The sequence below is a fragment of the Podarcis erhardii genome (genome assembly GCF_964252035.2).
Source record: "Podarcis erhardii genome assembly, chromosome: 5".
NCBI lineage: Eukaryota > Metazoa > Chordata > Lepidosauria > Squamata > Lacertidae > Podarcis > Podarcis erhardii.
In genome coordinates, this window is record NC_138509.1 from 67,264,629 (window position 1) to 67,276,002 (window position 11,374).

The 11,374-nt window shown below is 42.7% G+C and overlaps 1 protein-coding gene across 2 annotated transcripts in view; it reads right to left on the minus strand.

Moving 5' to 3' along the window:
• The window catches only part of CAB39 (calcium binding protein 39), a 46,691-nt gene extending 36,829 nt beyond the window's left edge, over window positions 1-9,862 (minus strand). Inside the window, exon 1 of one of the 2 annotated variants that reach the window (XM_081861638.1) lies at window positions 9,615-9,862. The gene's annotated coding sequence lies outside the window, so the exon portion shown is untranslated. Of the gene's footprint in view, window positions 1-8,929; window positions 8,951-9,614 lie in introns of those variants that run through there. The other variant, XM_081861639.1, reaches the window with a different exon arrangement.
• Between the last annotated feature and the right edge of the window lie 1,512 nt (window positions 9,863-11,374).

The window sequence follows — 11,374 nt, forward strand, 5'->3', positions numbered from 1 at the left end:
CTATGGCAAACAATTGACTCTAGGCTACAGGTGTATCTACACTGATATCACAATTACTGACACCATAAATTAAGCCATTGCCATGTGTGTTACAGAAGTGCTGACATCCTCACTGTGGCTCCACTGCCACCCATGCTTGACAGGCACCTTCAACAGCCCCTCAGGAGGGGAGTAGGTAACAACGTTGTTGTTGTTGTTGTTGTTGTTGTTGTTGTTGTTGTTGTTGTTGTTGTTGTCTGGTTGTCTGTTTGTCTGTCTGTCTGTCTGTCTGTCTGTCTGTCTGTCTGGAATGTAACAGCAGAAGAATAGATACAGGCGAGCAAAGCAACTGATGGACAATAGCTCCAAGTCTGTTGCCAAGCTGAATACTATAGCCGTTAGTGTTCGGTATTCAGAACTACTATATTATCAATATCCAAGCCAACCAACACATTAGAGAAGTTGCTCAAATGGCTCATAACAGAATCATATGGTACAACTCAGGATCACTCAGACATGTAACCAACCACAGGGCAGTTTTCCTGACTGGGCAAACTGGCATTCCACTACACTGGCCATACAGGCTTTCAGTGGCACTATATATAGAAATACTAGTGCAAAATGTAAAGATGGATCGAAGCACAATATCCACTGGGGGGGGGTTCTTTAAAAATATTACATTCTGAAGCAAAATATGTGGCCCTCCAGACTACAGCTTCCATCAGCTCCAGGTAGCATGGCCAATGGCTGGAGATAATGGGTCCAAAGGTTCTCCATTTCTGTTAAGATTTGTGTACAGTGGACGCTCAGGTTGCGAACGTGATCCGGGTGGGAGGCACGTTCGCAACCCGCAGCGCTGTGTCTGCGCACGTGCGGGTCGCAATTCAGCGCTTCTGCGCATAGTGCAATTTAGCGCTTCTCCGCATGCACAAGCACCGAAACCCGGAAGTAACCCGTTCCGGCACTTCTGGGTTCGGAGCGGTGTGCAACCCGAAAACGTGCAACCTGAAGCACCTGTAACCCAAGGTATGACTGTATTTCAAAGGACAATCCCTGTCAGCCCAGAAAGTAAGTCCTATTGAACTTATTATTGGGGTAGGATTGCAGCCTGAATCTCTTCACTCATCCCAGTCTCTCTCTGATAATCTACCTCGTTTCTTAAAACACCTGTACAGCATCAAAGACACACAAGAGAGATTCTTTATTACAGTATGAAACAGTGCTCTAACAGCAGCAAAATAATGTGGATGTATGTCATATGACACAAAGAATGGATGACCAACCTGCAGGACAAGTAGCACAGGCAAGACCAAGTTTGTGACACTCAGAGATAAGGAGGGCCCTTGGGCTTGGCTATGTTGTGCTGCTGCCATTCCACAGTCTAATAATCGACTAGAGACAGTATCAACCATGTAATTACCAGGTTCAAATTATGAATTTTCCCAGGTTCAGGTGCAAGATAAATTGATGTTGTTTTGCTAAGAAATTTTTCTGCAGTTCAGAATGGAAGGTTCTGCACATGTGCAGAGTGCTTCTTAAGTCTTCTTTTTTAAAAAGTGTAGCAGCCTTAAGAATCACTTAAGAACTCTTGGGGAAAGGAATCCCCTCTACTCCTCCCCCAGTAGTGCTAAAACATACCTGCATTAGTGATGCAATGCTTAATAGATTAATCTGTAAGATTATCAGATGATGCCTCCTACAACTCCATTATTTCTGACCTCAGATATGTTTTACTCTTGTGCAAGTTTAATCAATGAATAGGCTGAAACCCATAAGATTAAGTCGTTAAATTTCTTTAATTTGGGCACAGCCCAAATCTATACATTTGTTTTCAACATCAATTACTTTTCCTCCTGGAAAGAGTAAGTTAAATTACCACATATTTTGCTTTTCATGGTGCAATATATACTTTTCTATTACAACTTTTTAGCGATGTCTAAAGACTGAAAAGGCCCTTTTTATGCAGAGTATTCCTGTGCATATTAGCTCAGAAGTAAATCGCAGTGGAGTTTACTCCTTAGAAACTATGCTTAGTATTGCAGTCTTAGCTAGCTTATATACAGCCCAAGTACTTTTAATGTTACATATGTTTTTGTTAAAATTATGCAGTAGGTTACAAAGCTTAATCTGCTTCCTCACATTTTAAAGCTGAAGTAGGGTATGACTGGTATGAGAGAAAATTACATCTTGATGCCTCCAAAATAGATCACATATGTTTGAGAAAGTGCTGTAGTTATTTCTGTATGAACTAGTTGGCTGCTCCCCTTTGGGCTTAATTCTGAATCTGTTCATTTATACAACATTGGGGGACTGATTTAAGCTAGCAATATAAATCAAGATTTAAATCACCAAGTGGAAAACCTCAGCTTAAAATGTTGATGTTGGTCCAGCATTCTATTTATACTTCAGTAATGATAATAAAGAACATTGATTTACAAGTTAAATAGGACCTCTGCACTATATTTTGTTCATATTTGCTAACTAGGAGGGCACACCAACTATATACACATTCGTGAAATATTTCATTTATCGTGCATTTTAGCTTTTTAATAACTGATGCATAGCACCAAAGCCCTAAAATATTATGTATTGGTGTGTGTGCCTCGGCATGGCCCCATAGTTAAGTGATCTAGAATGGGCCACTAGATCACATGCTCCTTTCCCCCCGTTCCTCCTCCAGAAAAGAAAAGAAAAACATTTCCATGCCCTTACAGCAACATTAACTTTGGTTAATTCTAACCAGATTCCCTCTTAAATGATCAGGATTTGCTTACCAGCTTCAATCTTTGGTTTCAGATCTAGTCAGTATTAACCTAATCCAGAGAAGTATTATCCTAATCCAGAGAAGTATCGGCTGGCTAGTGAGGGTAAAAGAGGAAACCTATTCCCAATAACTGTCAATAACAGCCAGTCCAATCAAAAAAACAATTAAGATTTATGGGGCTGCATAATGTTAGTATAGACATGACACTGAGTAGTTGAGAGATTCTTCTGACAACACTTAAATGTAGAGAATAGTCTTTTCTTTGCCTGATAATGCTCATGAGATGCAACATATTTCGATGATATACAGGCAATGCGCACATGTGCAGTCACACATTCTTTGAAGGTGTGAAAAACGGGAGTTGCCTGTACTAAAATTATATTCATATCACAATGCATGAAACTAGCTTTAAAATAATGTACTACAAGTCATGGAACAAAAATTTAAATATAAGGATTTAAAAGAGAAAATAAATATGTATATTTGTATTGTACAATGTGATTCAATTCACATGTCCCCTGTAACACACTACAGTGGTAGTGTACTTAAGTACTTCATTCGTTCTGGAGGTCTGTACTTAACCTGAAACTGTTCTTAACCTGAAGCACCATTTAGCTAATGGGGCCTCCTGCTGCTGCCACGCCGCCAGAGCACAATTTCTGTCCTCGTCCTGAAGCAAAGTTCTTAACCTGAAGCACTATTTCTGGGTTAGCGGAGTCTGTAACCCGAAGCGTATGTAACCCGAGGTACCACTGTATTAATTACTGAATAGCAATGTGCTGAAATTCAGAGTACCTGAGCCAGCCTTTGTCACTCACAGAAAGTACCAAGTTATGTGCCTCTGTGACAGCAAAAACATAGCTTACTCCTGATATATTTATAATAGAATCCTATGCAAATGGGAATCTATCCTGCTTTGCTCTGTCCCATTTTAATACTTCACAAGGGGCTGGACTCACATAGTTGGCTGTATGTAATTTGAATTGTTTCCAGTCTTAACCGACAGCACCCATATTAGTTTTTCTGGATATTGCTGGAACTGTGGCAAAGCCCCATCCTTTTGCTCTTCTTACACAGGGCACATCTGTTAGCTACTACAACATAGCACTACTAGTCCCAAACTTACATTACTGCAGTGACTTCGAGGTTCAGATTGTAAAACAGCCCCTAAATGTGCTTACTCAAACATTTCAATAAGCACATCCAGGACTGAAATGTCAAAATTCAGTAATATCCTAAGGGTTGCTTGCATAAAAGAACAACAATTTTGTTAGCACTTAATGAATGGTGGTTTCAAACTTCCAGATATACCCCCTCCATATATTTAATACTATCCCTTGGCTCTTACAGAGTGGCTTTCCAGAAGATGCAGGGGAGCAATTCTTAGGCCCTAACCTATGAATTTTTAAAAATTAAATAACTTGCCATTTCCAACTCAACTTCCTATATTCTTTTTCACATTCCACTTTTATTGTGGTATAAATGCCAGCCTCTTTCCCACTCAAGGGAAATTTATTGTTATTAATAAATTTAAGCATGCTGCACGTGCAGCACATTAATCTACCCACACCCTCATCCATTCTGGTGCAACAACAAGATTATACAAGGTCTAACACTGAGTTTGAAATCTAATTAGAGAGGAACTTTTCAAAACTGTTCTGTTTGAGGACATGCCCCAAGGAATTCAGAGGCAATTTTAAACTGCATGCACATCTGCGTTTTACAGTTATAAACCAGAGAGCAACAATAGTATGGCACACCTTGCATCAGCCAGCTCTATGCAATCAAGTAAGATATTCTACTGCCAAGCTTAAAATCTCCTTCTAGGAGATTGAGGGTCACAATGGATGTTTTAAACGAAATTACTAAAAGGAGTGAGTGGTGCTATTCATAGTAAGACTGTCTTAAAATTATTTAAGGATGGTTAGGGAAACTGGCAACTATATCCTAAACATTTGCACTGGTGTGTCTGCCTGTAACTTCATACTCTGCGGCCTAGTGCTAGGGCTGCACTTGCCATATTGTATTCAACACGCTTATTTATAGATGCAGCAAATGTTGCCCGATTCTAAGAAGGGGCAGCTTAAGTATCCTAAGTAGTTGTGAAAAATAGCAATGAGTGAATTCATTACTAACTACTTAAGACAGCTTTATTTATTCTGCAATTATTTCCTGAACAAAAGATGTGTGCTGTTTTTAAAATAAGTTCTAAATGTTGCTATCTTTGATTTTCTTTTTAAAGCTCCCCCCCTTTAAAAGACAAATCAAAGAATTACTGCACAGCAGCAGGTTATTTCTGGCTCTTCAACAATTATTAATCTTGTTACAACACTAACAAGTGGGAACATAAGCAAAGAAGAAAACACACACACATACAACTCAGGACAGCTATTTTCTGGAAAAATTCCTGAGAGGTATCAGTGTTCAGCTACGGGAGCAAAAACAGTCTTGTGACACTGCATCATATGTCATCTGATCCGATGCCACAATGAATCTGTTAGGGTAGGACAGGCATAGACAAACTCGGCCCTCCAGATGTTTTGAGACTACAATTCCCATCATCCCCGACCACTGGTCCTGTTAGCTAGGGTGGTGGGAGTTGTAGTCTCAAAACATCTGGAGGGCCGAGTTTGCTTATGCCTGGGGTAGGACATGGCCATCCAGGTATCCTGCAGATGTTTTGAACTACAACTCCCATCAGTCTTAACCAGCAGAACCATACTGGATGGGGCTAGTAAAAGTTGCAGTTCAAAACATCTGCAAGGCACCAAGTTATTCAATACTGTTTTAGAGTGACAGCCAACGTTCAATAAGCAAACTAGTGCTCATGCAACAAAATTCCCTCTTTGCTTCCGAGACCCTCTCCATATCTGCTCCAGTGAGTGCCCTAAGAGTAGATTTGGGGGGAAGGGGACTGCAGGGAAGTGAGGAAGTCCTGCACCAGCAGAAGTCCATTTTGGTTGCGGGCAGCTAACATAGGATGCGACTATTAGTCTTTAAAATGCCACAATCCTCAGTGGTGATGTTCTCTGCATCAGTTCTAGAAATGAGCCAGGATAATTTTGCACCTGGCTTACTGACCACTTGTGACCAAATGAAGATGTCTGAGAGCCAGGATGGCGCCTGACACCACCATCTGGATATGCATGCCTGGGGATCATTGGACCTTGACTGTTTTCACACACTAATACCACATCCTATAGAATTCTATCAGTTATATTTTTATCTGCACAATCAGAATGAATTTCAGGAACCAAAAAGCCATATTGGAAAATACAACTTTAGAGCTGCCTTGCCCCCAAATGGCAACTAGACATTCCATTTTGGCAAATGTAACCTTTATTTAAGGAGCCTTTTAGTGCCTAGCTTATATACAGTACCTGAGTTTATAACACTGCTTTGGTTGAAGGAAAGTTGATCATACAATCTTAACCATACTGGTATCTCTCTCTATTGAAAAATGTGATTTGTGTTTCCCTACCAGGCCACAAAACCTAAAGTAATGAACCATCATTACTAATACCTGCAGCAGTAGCATGTACTCTCAACATCAATGAGATCTAGTTTCAATGTGACTTGAAATTAGAATTGATTTGTCACAGGACTTGAATCTTCCAGAGCCCTTGAGCAAGTTTATAATGTCATACAAAATCAAACCTTACTACTCCTTTTAATCAGTAGTAATGTTTGGATCATGAATAAGCTTGTGAGGATGCTACTAGGATTCTTAAAGAACTAAAACAGAAATTATTACACAGTCAGTTTAAAGGTAAAGCAATAGTTTTATTAGCACAATTTAATAGGGACCCAACATTTAAAATGTAAGCCATTTTATAATGTGAAAAATAACTGCATTTCCACTTTCAATGAAACACATTAGGAATCTAGACATTTCAGAGGTGGGGCATTCTTGACATAACTTCACAGAAGGTGTAGCCCTGGGTTTGAAAGTGATAATAAGAAAAACACTCTTAAGAAACCGTATTTTCATGTAACACAGGAATAACCAATGAACATATAGGTTAAACTTCTTTTGAACAAAGCACAACATTTAACTGTTGTTCACTGTATAATTTGTGTATATTGGAAAACAGACATGTACAGAAACAGAACAAATAATGGTTGAGATCCAAAGGCTATCCCCTGAAAAGTTGCACCAAAAGGTCATCAGATTATCCAGAACAGCTTTCCATGAGGCTAGAAGGGTGTACACATAGGGATCTACAGATCCCAGCCAATGTTAAAGGAACATAAAGTTGGATGTTTTTCATTTCCACTTAGCAAATTTGAGAACTTACTGAACACGTCAGAAAGACATCACTTTAACATTTCAGGATCTGTACTCAAATACAAACACTAAAAAAACAATGACAAAATTCATCTTCAATAATAACAAGCAACTGTTATGTGGTTCTGCTATAATTCGCAAAGTTACTATCCTATGGATTCGCCTGAATCTTGCTGAAGTCAAAGAAATTTAAGCACCTAACTCTGTGCAGAAATGGAACCCATAAATGTAACACTAGGAGCCTATATTCCAAAGCTACAATATTACATTGTGTTCTTCCCAAAGACTGACAACATGAACCTCAACCAAGTACAGTATAAAAGATGTTCCTGATAAAATTATTTCAGCAGAGTCAAATTTAAGGCTACTATTCTCAACAGCTGCTATGGACAACTTAATAGGACTGTGTTAAAAAAACAGGTGGTTTCAAATATACCTGTTTATAACAACTGATCTGTCTGTGCAGAAACTGTTCTCTTCTGTTAAAATTCCACAGATTAAAGAAATTAGTAATTTAGGTTTTTTTTAAGAAGAGCCAAAAGCAACAATTTCCTCAACAATTCAGTTAAATTTTCTCCAGAGCATGAATTCCATCATTAACGGATTATTATTTAAAAAAACATTATTCTACTATAAATATAAACCAGTACATAAGCTTGATTGATAAAAATGTATAAGAGCCCAGTGTTGGAAATGCTTTTGTCCACTCCCCAAGTAATTATAATGAACATTCAACAAGCTATGTTATCAGTCTCTCATTACTACCAGGTGCAATTATTTGTCATGCTGGACCCTCAGCCAGTATCAAAAAAATGTCCCCAACTCCTGGGCCTTATGGTCACTTTTGCAGGGTCTACAGCACTGGTCTTCAACTGGTGGGTCAGGACCCACCAGTGGACTGGGACCTAATCATGTGGGTCACAACAGGAGCACTGCTACCATTCAAATATATGGTAAAAGGTTAAGAAATAGGTCCCCAAATGCATGTATATGTTAAAAGCGGACCCTGGAACTGAAAAGGTTGATGATACCTGGACTAGAGAGTTTGAGTCATGTTTATACTCTTAAGTTGATTCATGCACTTCAAAACGAAAGAGGAAACATATTCCAAACATATTCCAGGTGACCTAATGGGAGGCATCTGATGCTTCACACTTTTCCACAAGAGCATTTTACGTCTTTAAAATTTTATAGTATAACCCAATCCAGAGAACTCTTCTATAAAATGGAATCAGTTGACCCAAGTACTTTAAACCAATTTGGCTGTAGACCAGATTATGAACATGCCAACCTAAAATACTACTTCTGTCCATCATATTGGTTCATTTCTCTTATTACCATTTGGAACAGAAATGTTGTCTAAAGTAGCTGCATTTTCTCCAGAAACAAATCTTATATGGGACTTTAGACCCAATGTTACTTAGCAGTATATTTTCAGAAACTCCAGGTTTACAAACTGCAAAACAGATAAAAAATATCACTCTGTGCAAAACTCAAAAAAATTCTTTAAAAAGAAACACCCTGTATGTACAGGATACATATAGGTACATATTTTTTGCAGAGCAGCTAGCACCATTTGTCCGAGTTTTCAAGAGGGATGCATTAGACCAGATCAAATCAGTTTACCAGAGGAAGGATAATTGCTGTATACAAAGAACCTTGTGATTCACCCTCAATCTCATTATTTACTACTGCGATATTCCGGCTTTAAAAAAATAGGCACAGGCCTACTCATCTACGGTATTTATTAAAACAACCTAACAACCAAGAAGCGCTAAATTGATTTATGTAGTAGCTGCATGAACGCGAACCGGGGCCCTTTGCGTACAGGGCAATTTTGCAAGAGAAAAGCAAATACGCTTTCATTCCTGCACCACCAAGAAACCGGCTTAACTAACCTGACGACAGACTCTGGCCGCTCAAAGCCCCAAAAGGCTGCCTTTAAAAAAAATAAGAAAGAAAGAGAACAAACTAGCAGCAGTTCCGGATTCGAGGAGGTCCCTCCTTTCCTCCCTCTCCCAGCGCCGATGGAGGATCCCCAAGGCGAAGCAAAGTTTTCCTGGAGCCCCACAAGGACAACAATGCCGCCGCCCCCCCCCCCCGAGCAGGAGCCGCCAAGGCGCCTCGCAGGGACCCCTTTGCTTCCCACCCCCGACCTCCGCCCTCCCTCCGTCCCTCCCCTAACCGACTCCCGGCTCGGCGGCCACAGTCACAAAGGTCGGCTGGAGCCGCGCACTTCAGCCGCGGGCGCGGAAGGTATAATAAAGGAGAGAGGAAGAAGGCGGGGCGGAGAGGGGAAGAAATCCGCCTCCATCCAGCAGGGCACGTCAGGGGCCGCCGAACCCGTGTCGAGGCATCCCGAGGACACACCCTGAGGGTCAAGCGGCCGCAGCCACCCAGCGGGGGCCGAGGAGGCCTCAAGGGCCCCGGGCCCCGAGCTCCACAGGCAGAGGACCCGCCCCCCCTCCTCCTGGCCGCCAACGCCTCCCGCGCCCGGGAAGCCGAAGCGCCAAGGCTCCCTCGGAAAGGCCTCCTCAGGCGCCGCAACACGGCGAGCTGCGGCCCTCAAGGCCCCGGCAGTACCTTCGCTCCGCGGCGGGCCGGGTGGCTGGCTGGCAAGCAGGCGGGCGGCGGCGGCAGCGGCGGCTACCCCCACCCAGTCGGCGTCGTGGTGGTGCTTCGGCGGCTCTCGGTGTGGGCCTCGGCCGGCGCTCCTCTCCCCGGCTGGGTTCGCCTGCGGCCTTCGGCTCGCTCGGTGTCGGCCTGGCTGGCCCCTCCCCCGCCCCGCGGTCCTGGCTGCGCAGCGGCCCCTGCTCTTCCTTTCCCTTCTCGCTCGCTCTCGCTCTCCTCTTCCCTTCCCAGCCCGGCGGCGGATACTACTGACCCGACGAGCAGCTGCGGCGGAGCAGGAGAAAGCCCCGCGCCCAGCTCGGCAGGCGACTCGCGGCTGCCCCCTGCGGCCTGGCGGGATCCGCGCAGCCGACGCCGCAGCCCTCGGGCCTGCCAGGCGCCCTTCAACGCCGGCCAATGTTCTCGGAACGCGAAGGAGATCGGGGACAATGGGGGAAAGGAATGCCTCTGAGCATGGGCAGACGCCGGGGGAGGGGGCGGGCGCGGCCTTTCCTTCGGAAATCGTAGGGCGTGGTTAAGCTATGTGAAAGCCTTTCCAGGCTCTTGACCTAATAATAATAATAATATCCCCAAAGATACATGTGCTATGCGAGATTGAAATCTACACATGCTCTAGGTCACAGTGAGATCGTTGAACATTTTACGGTGCTCTACCTGGTGCTTGCTGGCTCTCTTTGCAAAGAATGCTGGATTAGGTGGGATTTCGTCAGATTTCAAAATTCTTAGCGTTTACGTAGTCGAAAGAACTCTCCCTCACTGAACACGGCTTTATTGAACAGTTTCTGTACGGGCTTAGACACATTAGTCTCTAATCAGCGATTAGCAATGCTTTAACTGTTAAATCGCATCTGCAATAAAAATTCAGAAAGCAGCAGCAGACCCTGGAAATTCAGCAGCAATTTTCAGTGACACATCTCAACCCGTCATCCTGTTTGAAAAAAAATAGCAGGGCCTCTGAGCATATATAAAGAGCATTTCCCCCGGTGTGTGCAGTCTGCTCCAATGCGAAAGTAAACCCTACTGCGTTCGAAGTGTCTTACTCCCAGGTCAAATGTGCATTCAGTTGCAGGAAAGAGCAGATACTTTTTGTGACTTGGGAGAGGTTTTCCTTCAATCCAAGACTGAAAGGAGGAGGCTGGTGAGTTTCCAGATACTTAAAGTAGCATGATAGCCCTATGTTCACCAATGGTACGCCCGTATTTCTATCCATCTATGGTCTCTGGACAAATCTGTTTTACAGGTTTAGTAATGCTGCAGAAACCTGCATTAGGTCAGAAGTTTTAAGTTGTGTGCCTGAGGCAGTGACGGTTCTAACATAATGCCTTCCAGTCTCTGAAAAGCTATCCAGCACACAGAATGTAAGAACAGGTGTGGTACAATCAAAAGAGGCTTGGGGGAAATGAACAGGGGTTTAAAAACCTGCTGAAGCTCACATAAGGGAGTGTTTACTGGTCTAGGAGACCCCTCTTCCTTTTATTTTAACAGCCTACACCTATAGCTATTCTCCCCCACCCACCCAGATTTGTAACCAATTTAATGTGCAGCAGGGAAGGACAATATAAACTGTTTTGGGGTGGTGGTTTTTTAAGCAAACCAGTCATGGTCCACAACAAATTCTATGACTGCTCACACACTGTACATTTAAGACATATCTGCCATGTCCCCAAAGAATCCTGGGAACTGTAGTTTAACCCTCACAGAGTTAAATTCTG